This window comes from Colobus angolensis, unplaced genomic scaffold (genome assembly GCF_000951035.1).
Source record: "Colobus angolensis palliatus isolate OR3802 unplaced genomic scaffold, Cang.pa_1.0 Scaffold67, whole genome shotgun sequence".
NCBI lineage: Eukaryota > Metazoa > Chordata > Mammalia > Primates > Cercopithecidae > Colobus > Colobus angolensis.
Genome location: NW_012120376.1, coordinates 5,695,349 through 5,711,263, shown reverse-complemented (window position 1 = coordinate 5,711,263; position 15,915 = coordinate 5,695,349). Strand labels below are relative to the sequence as shown.

The following is a 15,915-nucleotide window of genomic DNA, read 5'->3' as shown; positions in this document are numbered from 1 at the left end:
CAGAGGGTGCAGTGAGCTGAGATCGCGCCACTGCACTCCAGCCTGGGTGACAGAGTGAGACTCTGTCTCAAAAAAGAAACAAACAAAGAAACAACAAAAAAACTCACTTGGGCTGGGTGCAATGTCTCACGCTTTGGGAGGCTGAGGCACACGGATTGCTTGAGCCCAGGAGTTTGAGACCAGCCAGCAACATAGTAAGACACTATATCTACAAATTTCTTTTTTTTTAAATCATTCAGGTGTGGTAGCTTATACCTGTAGTCCCACCTACTTGGGGGGGCTGAGATGGAAGGATCACTTGAGACATGGAGGTTGACATTGCAGCAAGCTATAATTGCACCACTGCACTCCAGCTTGGGCAACAGAGCAAGACCCTGTTTCAAAACAAACAAACAAACAAACAAACAAATCAAAAACACAACACTGTGACCTTTGTCAGGTAGACTGTGGAAAAACAGGCATTCTCATAGATTGCTGGTATTGAATGCAAAATGACATAATCCCCATAGTTTGGCAACATCTATGAAAACTACATGTAAGTTTACCATTTGATCCAGTCATCTTCTTTTTTTATTGTTGCTTTTTGAGATGGAGTCTTACTGTGTTGCCCAGGCTGGAGTGCAGTGGTGTGATCTCAGCTCACTGCAAACTCTGCCTCCAGGGTTCAAGCCATTCTCCTGCCTCAGCCTCCTAAGCAGCTGGGATTACAGTCATGCACCACCATGCCTGGTTAATTTTTGTATTTTCAGTAGGACGAAGTTTCATCATGTTGGCCAGGCTGGTCTCGAACTCCTGAACTCAAGTGATCTGCTTGCCTCAGCCTCCCAACGTGCTGGGAATTCAGGCATGAGCCACTGTGCTCAGCCTTAATTATCTCACTTCTAAGAATTTAACCTGAGGAAACATCTTCAACAATATAAAATGACACATGTGTAAGATTTTATATGCAGGATTATTTGTAATTGCAAAATGGAAATAACCTAAATGTGTATACACAAGGATACAGAGTGAATAAATTATATTACATTACATACACATAATAGCATATTAGGCAGCTTTTAAGGAGTGATTTTCAGGCTTTGCTGCTAAGTGAAAAAAGCAAAGAGCAAAAGAGAATAATAGTATGCCACTACCATAGATAAGGAATAAGGGGAGACAATACACATGTATCTGCTTCCTTTTAACAAAAAGACGTATTAGAAGGACAAAGCAGAAAGGACTGAAATTTGTTACTTGCAGGGGGAGAGTGGGAACAGAATGGGAGGAATATGGAGAGAGAATGACACATCTCCATATCCACTAGTGTATTATTTTGACTTTTGGAATCATGTTAATGCTTTACATGTTTATAAAATAATCAACAATTTTGGAGAAGAAGTCCTAAAATTGGATACAAATAGAAACAAAGAAACTGAATGTACATAAAAATGGAGAATCACACAGAAGGAAAAAGAAACCCAACCCACTCAAGTAACATTTGGACAAAGTATCTTGATTATATATCCTGAGTCTAAAAACAAAAGAGCTGTGAGAAATTTTGAGCTCTACTTGACAGCTTTATTGTTGGTGGTGGCACAGGTGTAGCAATTCTGAAACGATTTTTTGTATATTATAGTATTGAGCAAATAATTGCATTGATAATTGTTGGGAGCCAGAGTTCTCACTTTGAGGAGGGAGATTCAATATGGAATGGGGAAAGGTAAGGAAGAACCTTGTGGTGGTGCTGGATTGGCATACACTCATGCTTTTTTTTTTTTTCTTTCTTTTTAAAACAAACAAAACAACATCCTAGCTATGTTTGCTGAAAGAGCAAGTTTCAATGAAGACATCTGGTTTCCAAATCTTGTTTTCAAAAAATCACTGTCTGCTACAAGGAACCAGGGCTTCTGGAAGATGGGACTGTTTTCATGGCTAGAGGAGGGAAAATGTAACATGGGCCTGAAAAATTTGCTAGGCCAGAAAGTAAAGAAGTGCTAAAAATGCATGAAATTATGTCAAAATGACACAGAAGCCAGCTGATGGGCTTTCCCTGGCCAAACCTGGGATAATTTGAGCATAAAAACAAGTAGTGACATTAATGGATTACATCCCACTGAATAAAATAGAATCCATGAATTCATACTGACAGTAAAAAACAAGCAAGCAAGCAAATGCGGATAGGGAAGGGAGAAGAAGGGCTCTTTACAATAGGGTGTCAACTAATGTAGAAGTAATGATGAGTTAGAAAGTCACCATTTATGCAATTACTGTGGAGTACTGACAAATAGCAAAAGCAAGGAAGGGGCCCCAGGTGGGGAAGAACAGTGAACAATTGTTCTGAGAGATGGCTAATCAAACAACCCAAGGGCACAATGACCTTGTGGCACGATGACCTGTTCGGCAAGTAGCCCCCTCCAGCACGGCCCTATAAAACTTCCTTCCAGCCCTTGCCTCTTTGCAGGAGCTTTGCACACGAGCTCCTTCTCTGCTCTGCTTCCTGTTGCATCCTTGCAACGCATTGTCATGTCTTAATCTGACTTTCTTTACCTACAACTGTCTTGGTAAATTCCTTTACAGCCTGCGCCACTAGCTCTAGAAAGTCACACCTGCAACAATTACCATAATTCAGGCAAGAATTGTCAGTGGATGCTGGAAGTTGGTAGAAAATTTACTGGAGAAGAGGATATTTACACAGTACCAAAGTATATTCCTACAGATTATTTATTAAATACAAGGAGAAAAAAGGAGGACAAATCTAGTGGAAACCACTTTAATCAAGTAATCAAGGTCAACAACATCCTCCCAAATAATACAAACTGACTATAGGTGTGTCCTGATGTGATAAACATCAATTGCTTACGTAGTGTCTCTGCCAAAAATTAATTGAATCACAGGGAAACAATGGGGATAAAACAATGGGCCTGTATTCTTCAAAAACATCACTGTCATGAAAGACAAAGCAAGGCCAAGAACTGTTCCAGATTAAAAGAGACTGAAGAGCCCAGGCGCGGTGGCTCATGCCTGTAATCCCAGCACTTTGGGAGGTCGAGGTGGGTGGATCACAAGGTCATGAGATCAAGACCATCCTGGCTAACACGGTGAAACCCTGTCTCTACTAAAAAAAATACAAAAAATTAGCCGGGCGTGGTGGTGGGCGCCTGTAGTCCCAGCTACTCGGGAGGCTGAGGCAGGAGAATGGCGTGAACCCGGGAGGCGGAGCTTACCGTGAGCCAAGATCTCACTACTGCACTCCAGCCTGAGCGACAGAGCGAGACTCCGTCTCAAAAAAAAAAAGACTGAAGAGACATGACAACTACATGAAATATGTGATTCTAATTGTAAAAAAAGGTTTATATAAAGGATAATATTGGTATTTTATTATCAATATTTCAATATTGATAATATTGAAATTTGAAGATGGAATGTATATTAAACAACTTCCAAAGTTATTTAAGCATTTATTATCATATGTAACAATAATCTAGAGATAAGGCATATCCTTAGTGACCTCATTACCTGGGGGCCCAGGTGTCTCCCATCTTTCTACTGTGCCATCCTCAGCAGATTGGCTTTTCCAGTGAGGCTGGTTTCTCATATTCTCCTAAGTACATACATGCTGATGTGCTTAGGAGAGAAGGGTCATAATCTCTGCAATAAGCCTCAAAAGGTTCAGCAAAAACAAACTAAAATAAATACCTATAATTCACATATGTACTAAAATATCTTCCTGAAAAGTACATAAAACATAGTATATGAAATATACTATACAATTTTCTGTGAAGTTTTTAGGCCAGATTCCATATTTGCCCGTCAAATGGACTGTCTTTAGTTCCTTAATTTGTGATAGGGGTAGCTAAAAAAGTAAAATGCAGCGTAATGCATCTATTATACCTCGTAGGCTAAAGGTGACAAGCTTCATCTCTCTTTTAAAGAAATCAGGTTATTTCCCGAGGTACTAACTTTTCCAGATTGCTCTAATCAAACAACTCATTTGGTTATAAGCCACTCAAGCTAGTTCAAACAAAAGGTGATAATTGCACTAAGGGGGACCAATTTTCCTGGCATTCCACAAATAGGAGACATACTGGGATTAGGCATCAACAGACTAGAGCTGGAGAGTGGCGCTGGATTTAAGCAGAAAAGTGTGGGCCTCAGCTCCATGCTTTGGCATTAGTGTGAATGATGACACCTTGCATATTTCTGTGTCCAACTGGCAGGCCTAGGGATTGGCTACCCTTGAGTTAGGTATCTGATTTGATCAGTTGTGATGCTCTTGGCTAAAAGTAACAAAAAGCCCAATCCAAAGTTGTTTAAGCATTTATTATCATATATAACAATAATCTAGAGATAGGGCATGTCCTCAGTGACCGCATTACCTGGGGGCCCAGGTGTCTCCCGTCTTTCTGCTCTGCCATCCTCAACAGGTTGGCTTTTCCACGGAGGCTGGTTTCTTTCATGATTCCAAGTTGGCTGTTATAGCTTCAGGCATCACAGGGGTTGACAACACTGGGAGACAGAAAATGAACTGTCCTTCTTATGTGTTCCATTTTCAAAAAATTTCTCAAAAAAACAAAAACAAAAACAAAAAACGGGATACATGGGCAGAATGTGCAAGTTTGTTACATAGGTATACATACGTGTGCCATGGTGGTTTGCTGCACCTATTGACCCATTTTCTAAGTTCCCTCCCCTCACCCCTCACCCCACAACAGGCCCTGGTGTGTGTTGTTCCCCTCTCTGTGTCCATGTGTTCTCAATGTTCAACTCCCACTTATGAGTGAGAACATACGGTGTTTGGTTTTCTGTTCCTATGTGTTCCATTTTTAGGGCAGGGAAAAATGTTCCCAGAAGGTCTCCAACAAACTTCCCCTTACATCTCATTGGCAGATTAAGCAAGGCAAATGACAATTATCATGGTTGACTTAGACTAATCAAGGTTCATCCTATTAGGCTGTGAAGGTGCTCAGCCTGTCATAATACATTTGGCTAAGATAACAAAGGAATTTTTCTATTAGGATGGAAAAGGAAAATGAGACAATGGTATTGAATGCAGTGTTGCACTCCCTGGCCCGATCAGTCATGGTGATGGTAAGTGGTTATTTGGTCTAGTAAATTATCTTTTTTTTTTTTTTTTTGAGACAGGGTCCGCTCTGTTGCCCAGGCTGGGGTGCAGTGGCATGATGTCAGCTCACTGTAACCTCTGCTTCCTGGGCTCAAGCGATTCTTCAGCCTCAGCCTCCTGAGTATTTGGGACTAAAGACGTGAACCACTATGCCCTGCTGTTTTTTGTGGTATTTGTAGAGATGGGGTTTCGCCATGTTGCCTAGGCTAGTCTCGAACTCCTGAGCAGCTCAAAGCGATTCGTCTGTCAAAGTGCTGGAATTACAGGTCTGAGCCACCACATTTGTCTAAATTATCCTTTGGGGAAAGAAAATCCGTGCACAAAAAAAGTTCTGTTAGAAGATGTGGGCAGGCAGGCAATTATTGGCATCTCAAATATACTAATATTTGCCACATCATAAAATGAAATGAAAGTAATTATCTGATGGACGTATTATTTTATCTATTTCAAAATACATAATAGCTTCTTGTTTAATTACACAAATATACAATCCTTTTGAAAAACTTAAGCTATAAACAAAGAAAATAATTGCAGTTGTAAAGAGAAGTGAGAAGTATATTTACTACTATGGTATGATCTTTAGGTCTAGAAAAACCAAGGAGATCAAGATAATGAGAAGACAAGTCACATACTGGAAGAAAATATTTGCAAAAGACATATCTGGAAATGGACTGTTATCCAAAGTAAACAAAGAACTCTTAAAATTCAATAATAATAAAACAATTTGATTAAAAATTTTTTTTGAACAGACACTTGAACCTGAACAGACACCTCACTAAAGAAGATATACAGATGGCAAATAAGCAGGCATAAAGATGGTCAACATCATATGTCATCAGGGAATTGCTAATTAAAACAATGAGATATCACTACACACTATACCAGCAGGATAGAGACAGCAAGGAAGTGCCACACTTATTAGAATGGCCAAAATCTAAAATATTGAAAATACCAAATATGGGTGAGGATGTGGAGCAAGAAAAACTCTCATTTATTGCTGCTGGTGGGAATGCAAAATGGTGTAGCCACTTTGGAAGACGGTTGGGCAGTTTCTTACAAAACTAAACATATTCTCACTAACAATCCAGCAATCATGCTCCTTGGTATTTACCCAGATGAGCTGAAATCTTACATCCACACACAAATCTGGACATGGATGTTTATAGCAGCATTATTTATAAATGCTAAAACTTGGAAGCAACCAAGATGCCCTTCAGTAGGTGAATGAATAATTAAACTGTGGTAGATCCAGACAGTGGAATGTATTCAGTGCTAAAAAGAAATGAGCTATCAAGATGTGAAAAGACACAGAGTAGGCTGAGTTCAGTGGCTCATGCCTATAATCCCAGGACTTTGGGAGGCTGAGGTGGTAGAATTGCTTGAGCCTAGGAGTTCAAGACCAGCCTGGGCAACATAGTGAGATCCATGTCCACAAAAAAGAAAAAAAAAAAAAAAAGAAAAGACATGGAGTAAACTTAAATGTGGTTAAGCCTGGTGGCTCATGCCAGTAATCCCAGCACTTTGCGAGGCCAAGGTGAGAGGCTGGCTTCAGTCCAGGATGTTGAGACCAGCTGGGCAATGTAATGAGACCTTGTCTCTACAAGAAAATAAAGTTAGCCATGGTGGTGGGTGCCTGTAGTTCCAGCTTCTCAGGAGGCCAAGGTGGGAGGATCCCAGGAGCCTAGCAGTTTGAGGCAGCAGTGAGCTACGATAGCGCTACTGCATTCCGGCCTGGATGACAGAGTGAGGCCCCGTCCCAAACAAAAAACCAAATCAACCAACTAACAACAACAACAGAAACTTAAATGCACATTATTAAGTAGAGGAAGTTAGCTGAAAAGGGTGTATGCTGTGTAATTCCAACTATATGACCTTCTGGTAAAGGAAAAACCTTGACTGAAATGAGCAGTGTTTTCCAGTAGTTACTGGGGAGGGAGGGATGAATGGGCAGCACAGAGGATTTTTAGGACAGTGAAACTATCCTTTTTATTTATTTGTTTATTTTGAGATAGAGTCTCGCTCTGTTGTCCAGGCTGAAGTGCAGTGGTGTGATCTCAGCTCACTGCAACTACCATCTCCTGGGTTTAAGTGATTCTCATGCCTCAGTCTCCCTAGTAGCTGGGACTACAGGTACATGCCACTGTGCCTGGCTAATGTTTTTGTATTTTTAGTAGAGACGGGGTTTTGCCATGTTGACCAGGCTGGTCTTGGACTCTTGGCCTCAAGTGATCCATCCACCTTGGCCTCCCAAAGTGCTAGGATTACAGGTATGAGCCACCAAACCTGGCCTAGGACAATGAAACTATTCTGTGTGATACTGTAGTGGTGGGCATGTTATTACACATTTGTCAAAACCCAAAGGATGTGCAACTCCAAGAGTGAACCCTAATGCAAATGATGGATAATGATATGTAGGTTCATCAATTGTAAAAAACATACTTACCACTCTGGTTTGGGATGTTGATAGTGGAGGAGGCTATGCATGTGTGGGGACAGGCGGCAGATGGGAATTCTCTTTACTTTTCTGCTCAGTTTTGCTGTGAACCTAAAACTGCTCTAAAAAATAAAACCTATTAAAAAAAAAAAAAACAAAAAACAAAAACAAAACAAGACAAAAAATGAAGGAGAAATCTGAAAATGACTTGAAGAAAACAATTCCATTTACATTAGCAGCAAAAAAAGATATAGGAATAAATTTAACAAAAGTGGTACAAAACTTGTACTCTGAAAACTAAAAAAGGAATTAAAAGATTATTGTTAAATTAATGAAGACATAAATAAATGGAAAGACATCTAATGTTCATGGATTGGAATGTTTAATGTTGCAAACATGGCAATACTCCCCAAATTGACTCACAGATTAAACACAATCTCTATAAAAACTATTATATTTGTTTTTATATTATATTAAACTATTATATTTGTGGCTGTTTTTTTAAATAATGGTGCCAACCAAATTAAATCAGAGAAAAAAGGAAATAGTCTTTTTAACAAATGGTGCTCGGACAACTGAATATCACATACAAAAGAATAAAGTTAGATCCCTACACCTCATGCCATAGACAAAAATTAACTCATAATGATGGATCATAGACTTAAATGTAGAAATAGTACTATGAAAATCTTAGAATAAAATGTGGGAGTAAACCTTTGTGATGTTGGGTTAGGCAAAGCATTCTTAGACATGATGCCAGCACCACAAGTGAAAAATGAACAAGCAGATAAATTGGACTTGATCAAAATTAAAACAAACTAACTAAAAACCTTTTGTGCTTCAAAGGACACCACCAAGAAAAGACAATAGGGGCTGGGCGTGGTGGCTCATGCCTGTAATCCTAGCACTTTGGGAGGCCGAGGTGGGTGGATCATGAGGTCAGGAGATCGAGATCATCCTGGCTAACATGGCAAGACCCTGTCTCTACTAAAAATGCAAAAAATTAGCCAGGAGTGGTGGTGGGTACCTGGAGTCCCAGCGACTCGGGAGGCTGAGGCAGGAGAATGACGTGAACCTGGGAGGCAGAGCTTGCAGTGAGCCGAGATCGCGCTACTGCACTCCAGCCTGGACAAGAGTGATATTCCATCTCGGGAAAAAAAAAAAAAAAAAAAGAAAAGACAATAGAATGGAAGAAAATATTTGCAAATCAAATATTGATGAGAATTATATCAAAAAAATAACTCTTAAAACAACAAAAAGACAAATAACTCAATTGATAAATGGGTGAAGGATCTGAACAGACATTTCTTCAAGGACAAGACATACAAACGGCCAAAATGCGCATGAAAGATGCTCCATATTTGTACTAGTCTGTTTTCACAGTGCTATAAGGAAACTACCTGAGACTGGGTAGTTTATAAAGAAAAAGGTTTAATTGACTCACAGTTTTGCATGGCTGGGGAGGCCTCAGGAAACTCACAATCATGGTAGAAGGTGAATGGAGAAGCAAGTACCTTCTTCATATGGCAGCAGGAGAGAGAGAGCAAGGAAGTGCCACACTTTAAAACCATCAGCTCTTGTGAGAACTCACTCACTCTCAAGAGAAGAGCATTGCGGAAACCACCCCCATGATCCAAACACCTCCCACCAGGTCCCTCCCTTGACATGTGGGGATTGCAATTTGAGATGAGATTTGGGTGGGGACACAGAGCCAAACTATATCAATATTGTAGGCCATTAGGGAAATGCGAACCAAACCACAACGGGATCCCACTTCATTTCCACCAAGATGGCTATAATAAAGAAAATGGACAGTAATAAATGGTGGCAAGGATTCAGAGAAATTGGAAACCATCCAGCTGGTGGGAATATCTTTTTGGGGTAATGAAAATGTTTGAAAATTGATTGTTGCAATGGTTGCATAGCTTTGTGAATATATGAAAAACCACTGGTGGAGTCAGAGTCTTACTCTGTTGCCTAGTCTGGAGTGCAGGGGTGCAATCTTAGCTCACTGCAACCTCCGCCTCCTGGGTTCAAGTGATTCCTGTGCCTCAGCCTCCTGAGTAGCTGGGACTACAGGTGTGTGCCACCATGCCTGGCTAATTTTTGTATTTTTATAGAGGCGGGGTTTCTTCATGTTGGCCAGGCTGGTCTTGAACTCCCGACCTCAAGTGATCCACTTTCTTTGGCCTCGCAGAGTGCTGGAATTACAGGCATGAGCCACCATGCCTGGCCTGCTATGGTTTAAATGCCTATGTCTCTCCAAAATTTGTGTTGAAATTTAATCTCCATTGTGGTGTTATTAAGAGGTGGGGCCATTTGGTAAGTGGGTAAGTCATGAGTGCTCTGCCCTTGTGAATGGGATTGGTGCCCTTATAAAAGAGGCTTCAGGGAGCTGCCTGGTCCTTCTGCCTCTTCTGCCATGTGGGAACACAGTGCCTCTTCTACTATGTGAGGTTGCAGCAACAAAGCACTACTCTTGGAAGCAGAGACAGGCCCTTAGCAGACACTGAACCTGCTAGTGCTTTGATCTTGGACTTTCCAGCCTTTGGAATTGTGATAAATACGTGTCTATTATTTATAAATTACCCAGTCTAGGGTATTTTGTGATAGTGGCATAAAATAATTAAGACAGTATCTGTGGTGATGGAAATGAGAAAATAGTTGGCTCTGGGGCTGGACAGGAACTGACTATAAAGACCCATGAAAGAACTTTCCAGAGTGAAGGAAATATTCTGTGTCTTGTTTTTGGAGGAAGCTACATGGGTGCACGCAATTGTGAAAACAAATTGAGCAGTTACTATCTGTGTATTTTAATTACAACTCAATTAAAAAGTGATAGATTTTATGTGCCTCCTGATGGGTGCACACAAAGTCACTTATGAAATACTACCAACATTTTTGAATCTGAATCTGATCAAGCTCCTAGATCTAAACATCAATTTACAGGAAATAGAGGGAATAAAAAAAACCTTATTTAATGACACCTTGGGAATGTGATCTGCAAAACTCAGACTGTGGGAATTATATTGTAGTACTTACACCAAGGTGGGGGCCCCTGTTCTGATCCTCCTCTGGCTGGACCCCTCTACTTAATATAGAATTAAACATTAATTTTAACCCCAAAGAAAAACACCATCAATACTTTTTTGTTTGTATCAACATATATTAATCATTAAAAAAGGAATCCTATTATGCATATTATTTTACAACTTGTTTTTTAAAAACAGTGCATCTTGGGGCATCCTCTTTTGTCAACATACAAGTCTACCTCATTCTTTTTAACATGGTATCAAATTGTATATGACAGTTTTTCTCAGCCTTTTAGACTTTTTTTCTTTTTTCTTTTTTGAGACGGAGTCTCACGTTGTCGCTCAGGCTGGAGTGCAGTGGCATGATCTTGGCTCACTGCAACCTCCACCTCCCAGGTTCAAGCGATTCTCCTGCCTTAGCCTCTTGAGTAGCTGGGATTACAGGTGCCTGCCAGCATGCCCGGCTAATTTTTGTATTTTTAGTACAGATGGGGTTTCACCATCTTGGCCAGGCTGGTCTTGAACTCATGACCTCATGATCCACCCACCTCGGCCTTTCAAAGTGTTGGGATTATAGGTGTGAGCCACTGCACCCAGCATAGACATTTTTTCTTATTACTGTCCCATGAAGTTTTAATACCACATATATACTATATATCTGTTTATATGCTTTACACATATCTATGATTTAGAAAAAAAAATTTCCCTCAAGAATCAATTTTCACCTCCTGGTTGTGATATTGCCCCTCTGTGAATGCATGATATAGGTATTCCATATCCTATTTCATAAGTGTAGTACTTTTGATATTCCAATACTGCATTACCCATATTTATGCATATATTGTTTCTGTAGGATATATTTCTAGAATTGAAAGGCTGTGTTGAAAGTTATTAATATTTAATTGATATTGCTAAAGACTGTGCCAATTATATGCCAATCAACATATATTGAGAATTTGGCTTCAGTTTTTACACTTAAGTCACAAATCCATTTGAAATTTATTCTGGGAATAAGGTAAAGATCTAATTATCTTTCTCCTCTAAATCTAGTTCAATGTACTTATATAGTTTACTGGATTCATCTTTTCTTGATTTACCACATATTAAATTTGGGAAGTGCTCTTAGATATATTCAGGCTTTGAATTCTGTTTCACGACTGTTTGTTTATTCCATTACCATGCTATGTTTATTATTCTTGTTTTATGCATTATTATAATACAATTCCCCTTTATGAATTCTATTTTCTTGTTTTTTTTTTCATGTTTTCTCTCAATGAATTTTGGAGTAATTCTGTTTAGTCCCAAACAAGCAAACAAAAAACAAAAACAGGCTCTTAAAATACTTTTGGGATTAATATTGGAATTTTACCAAATTTGTGGATTAACTTAGTGAGACTGTAGAATGCTTTTAGAGTACATTACAGAGTTACATTTAAAATAAGACAGAGAAAAAAAGAAATAATGTTGATTTAATGATGTATACTTCTATATTAGAATACTTTGAGCTGTAAATCACAAAAATCCAGGTAAAACCCAAGGTTAAGTATAAAAGAGAGTTTATTGGCTCATTTAACAGATAAGTCCAGTGGTAAAACTAGTTTTCAGGCATGTCTGGGTCTCTGGGTTCAAACAATGTCATCAGGATTTGGTCTCTCTGTCTTCCAGCTCAGCTTCTTTAGCCTCAATATTAGACAAACCTCCATGTGGTAGCAAAGGTGGCCTGTCTGCTCTGTGTCTGTATGGTCTTTAGCACCTGCAGTATAACATCAGAGGGAGAGAAGCTTTTTTTTTTTTTTTAAATAGTGTCAGTGGGCCGGGTGCAGTGGCTCAGCCCTGTAATCCCAGCACTTTGGGAGGCTGAGGTGGGCGGATCACCTGAGGTCGGGAGTTCCAGACCAGCCTGACCAACATGGATTAACCCCGTCTTTACTAAAAATAAAAAATTAGCTGGGTGTGGTGGCACATGCCTATAATCTCAGCTACTTGGGAGGCTGAGGCAGGAGAATCACTTGAACCCGGGAGGCAGAGGTTGCGGTGAGCTGAGATTGCGCCATTGCACTCCAGCCTTGGCAACAAGAGCGAAACTCCATCTCAAAAAAAAAAAAAAAAAAAAAAAAAATTAAAGAAATAGTGCCAGCAAAAGTACCAATGATGGTTCTCATTGGTCAGGTCTGAATCAAGTGTAGGAATGGGGGCAGGGTGGCTAGTTGGGAATCAGTCCCACTTGAACCAGCTAAGGCTGGTGAGTGGTGGTTTCCTGAAAGGGATGTGGAGCAACCAAAAAATCAGGAATTATACGCCATAATACCTATTTATTTATTTATTTATTAGATGGAGTCTCGCTCTGTCGCCCAGGCTAGAGTACAGAGGTGCGATCTTAGCTTACTGCAACCTCTGCCTCCTGGGTTCAAGCAATTCTCCTGCCTCAGCCTCTCGAGTAGCTGAGATTACAGGCGCCCATCACCATACTCAGCTAATTTTTGTGTTTTTAGTAGAGACAGGGTTTTACCTTGTTGGTCAGTCTGGTCTTGAACTCCTGACCTAAGGTGATCTGCCTGCCTTGGCCTCCCAAAGTGCTGGGATTACAGGTGTGAGCCACCGCACCCGGCCTACATCTTCTAGTTAACTGCTTCTGATTAGTTTCTCTCCTAACACCTGTGTGATCTAATCCTAACTGCCCACTATCTAGAAAGACGGAGCTTAACTTCTTAACTTCTTCTAAAAAGATCTTTCCCTTCTGAATCCCATGGTACTTTTTTGTTTTTAAATGGTACTACTTTAAAACTTGTATTAGCTGCTTATGTGTAAGACTTGTCTTACTTTCTGACCTATAAACTTGCTTTTTCCTTTTTTTTTTAAGGAGATGGGGCCCCTGCTCTATAAACTTCTTTAAGAAGATTTTCTTCTTTTTAAACTTTTATTTTAGGTTTGGGGGTACACATGAAGGTTTGTTGTAAGGATTATTTCATCACTCACGTATTAAGCCTAGTACCCCATATTTTTTCTGCTCCTCTCCATGCTCCCACTCTCCACCCTCAAGTAGACCCCAGTGTTTCTTGTTCCCTTAAGATTTTCTAATTCAACTCTGCGTCTCCTATACTGTAAAGCACTGTGTTTTGTATTTTTTCATTTGTTTATTCAACATACATAAGCACTGACTGTATTGTGCTAGGAGCTGGGTAAGTGGTTAAAAAAAACCATGGTTTCTGCCCTCAGACAGTTTAGAGTCTCGTGAAAATACATATTGTGATATATAATCAATAAAACTTTATTGAAAGAATGAATCTTACATCTTAAACTCCTTTTTCATCTTCTTTCCCCAAACTCCTGACTTATATTCCTGCACCCTTTTCCCTGATAAATCCCACAGATTTCTCAAACCCAACAGCTGAACTGGATTCATGTGCTATGGATACACATGAATAAGTTTGCCCCATGTTCAAGAAACTCACAATCAAGCACCTTCTCTCCCCAAACCTTCTGCTGATTTTAGTATCAATGTTACTACCTCCTCCTTATTACTAAGGGGAAATCTTGGTATTCTTTTTGACTTCTTCCTTTTTCTTCATACTTAATTCTTTAATTCAAACAATTATCCCTCTTGTTGAGGTCCTTTCACCTATAGCAGAGGTTGAAAATTAGTGACCCATGAATTGTATCTAGCCAGTAGAGGTGTTTTGTTTTGTATAATATTATTGCAAATATGATTTTCCTGTTTCTCCTGAAAAATCAGAATATCTGGCAACACTGAATCCTTATTCTTGCAAGGACTGGCTGGAGTTTTAGATGGGACAGCTCAATCAACTCTACCATTCTAATCTCTATCACTCCTTGCTTTTGTCACATTCAGCCCATTTCCTCACTTATGAAACTTTCTTAGTCCCTAATTTAGGCATTTGAGTTTGCCATCTCTGGCCTGTGTGATCACAGACTGTCAGTGGTGGAAGAGATATTAAAAGATCAACTCGTCTAACAGTCTCCTTCTTCCTCTCCCCACTCTTTAAGAGATGGAGAAAAGAGGTCTAAAGAGCTTACATTACCCAATCAATTTCATACAGCTAATGTGTAACAGGATTCTATAATATGCCATTAGACCCCCCTCATATGGATCATGTGAAACTGATAACTATATTTTCCCTTTGGTTTAGTTGCTAGGAACCTCAGAGCCCAATCTGTGGCACCCCTCTAGTAATTACATGGACCTTTTGGTATGAAGTTTTGGGGTATTAACACACTCCTGGCTTTATTTTGTTTTCCAATTACCTTTGCCTCAGTTTCTCTTCCAATCATTTTCTCCTACGATAGCGTGTAGTTTTTCCCCAAGCATACTCAATCTTTTGTGAAAAAGGTGGGACATCAATACAGGTGTAAACTGTCCGGCTGTATTGTCTGGCTCCCAATTTCTTTCTTTCACCTGTCATTCTCCTTCAGCTACTCACATTCTCTATTTTCCTTGACAGCCAAACTTCTTGAAAGAATTGTCTTCACATGCTGTGTCCACTTCATCCTGTCTTCTCAATTCACTGTAAACAGATTTAAAGTCTTCAATGCCTTCTTTGTTGCTATTATATTGATACCAAAATTATACTGTATTCGCCCATATATGCAGGACACAAAATGGTTTCCCTAAATTATCTCAACTATGAAAAAATATGCAGAAAAAAATTAATAGGTAATGCATGAAAATTTTGTTACTTCTGATGACTGGTGAGATTTTCTTTTAAAAAGTTTTCCACAATTTTAAAAAGAAGCGCATTAGAACACATCCCGGTGTAAATTAGAAATTCTCAACTTACATTTTCTAAAAGGAGGCAGAAAACTAGAGAAGCGACAATGAGGAGCCACTGGGCCACACTTCATTTCACCTTAAGACAGACTCAGAGAAAAACAAGAGGGTGCGACTCAGATCCCCGGGGCCAGCGGCTGGGCCGAGGGGCACGACTGGATAACCTATTGTGAGGAAAATCTTAAGAGCGCCCTCACGACCCTTTAGCACATCCTAAAAGACCTCTGAACTTCTCTGCCTCTCCCGCTAACGGCTGCAAACCGCAGATAACGGTCAATCGCCTCCGGTTGTCCTGGTAACAGCCAGCAACGACAATCCCGCCTCCCTAACTCCTCCCAGAATACTGTGCGTCTTCTGCTTCACTTCCAGGTTGGGAGGACCGACTTCTTCCGGAAGTATCTGCCTGCCAGTCACCTGGCGTGTTCTGGCTGGGTGGCTTTGGTAGACAGAGTGTGGGGTATTGTTGGGCAGGGTCCTGGGGACCCTTTTGTTCTTTCCCCCATTTAACGGAACTGGAAAGCTAAGCAAAGGCTTTACTCTCAGGGAATTTTTGTTGGTCGTT

General features: G+C 40.0%; 1 long non-coding RNA gene across 1 annotated transcript; it reads right to left on the bottom strand.

The window, feature by feature from the left end:
- Positions 1 to 12,031: 12,031 nt before the first annotated feature.
- LOC105500480 lies at positions 12,032 to 15,700 on the bottom strand. Its single transcript, XR_001000038.1, has 3 exons — positions 15,364 to 15,700; positions 15,007 to 15,090; positions 12,032 to 12,320 (listed from the first exon to the last, which is right to left on the bottom strand). It is a non-coding gene; the product is annotated as an uncharacterized LOC105500480 (long non-coding RNA).
- Between the last annotated feature and the right edge of the window lie 215 nt (positions 15,701 to 15,915).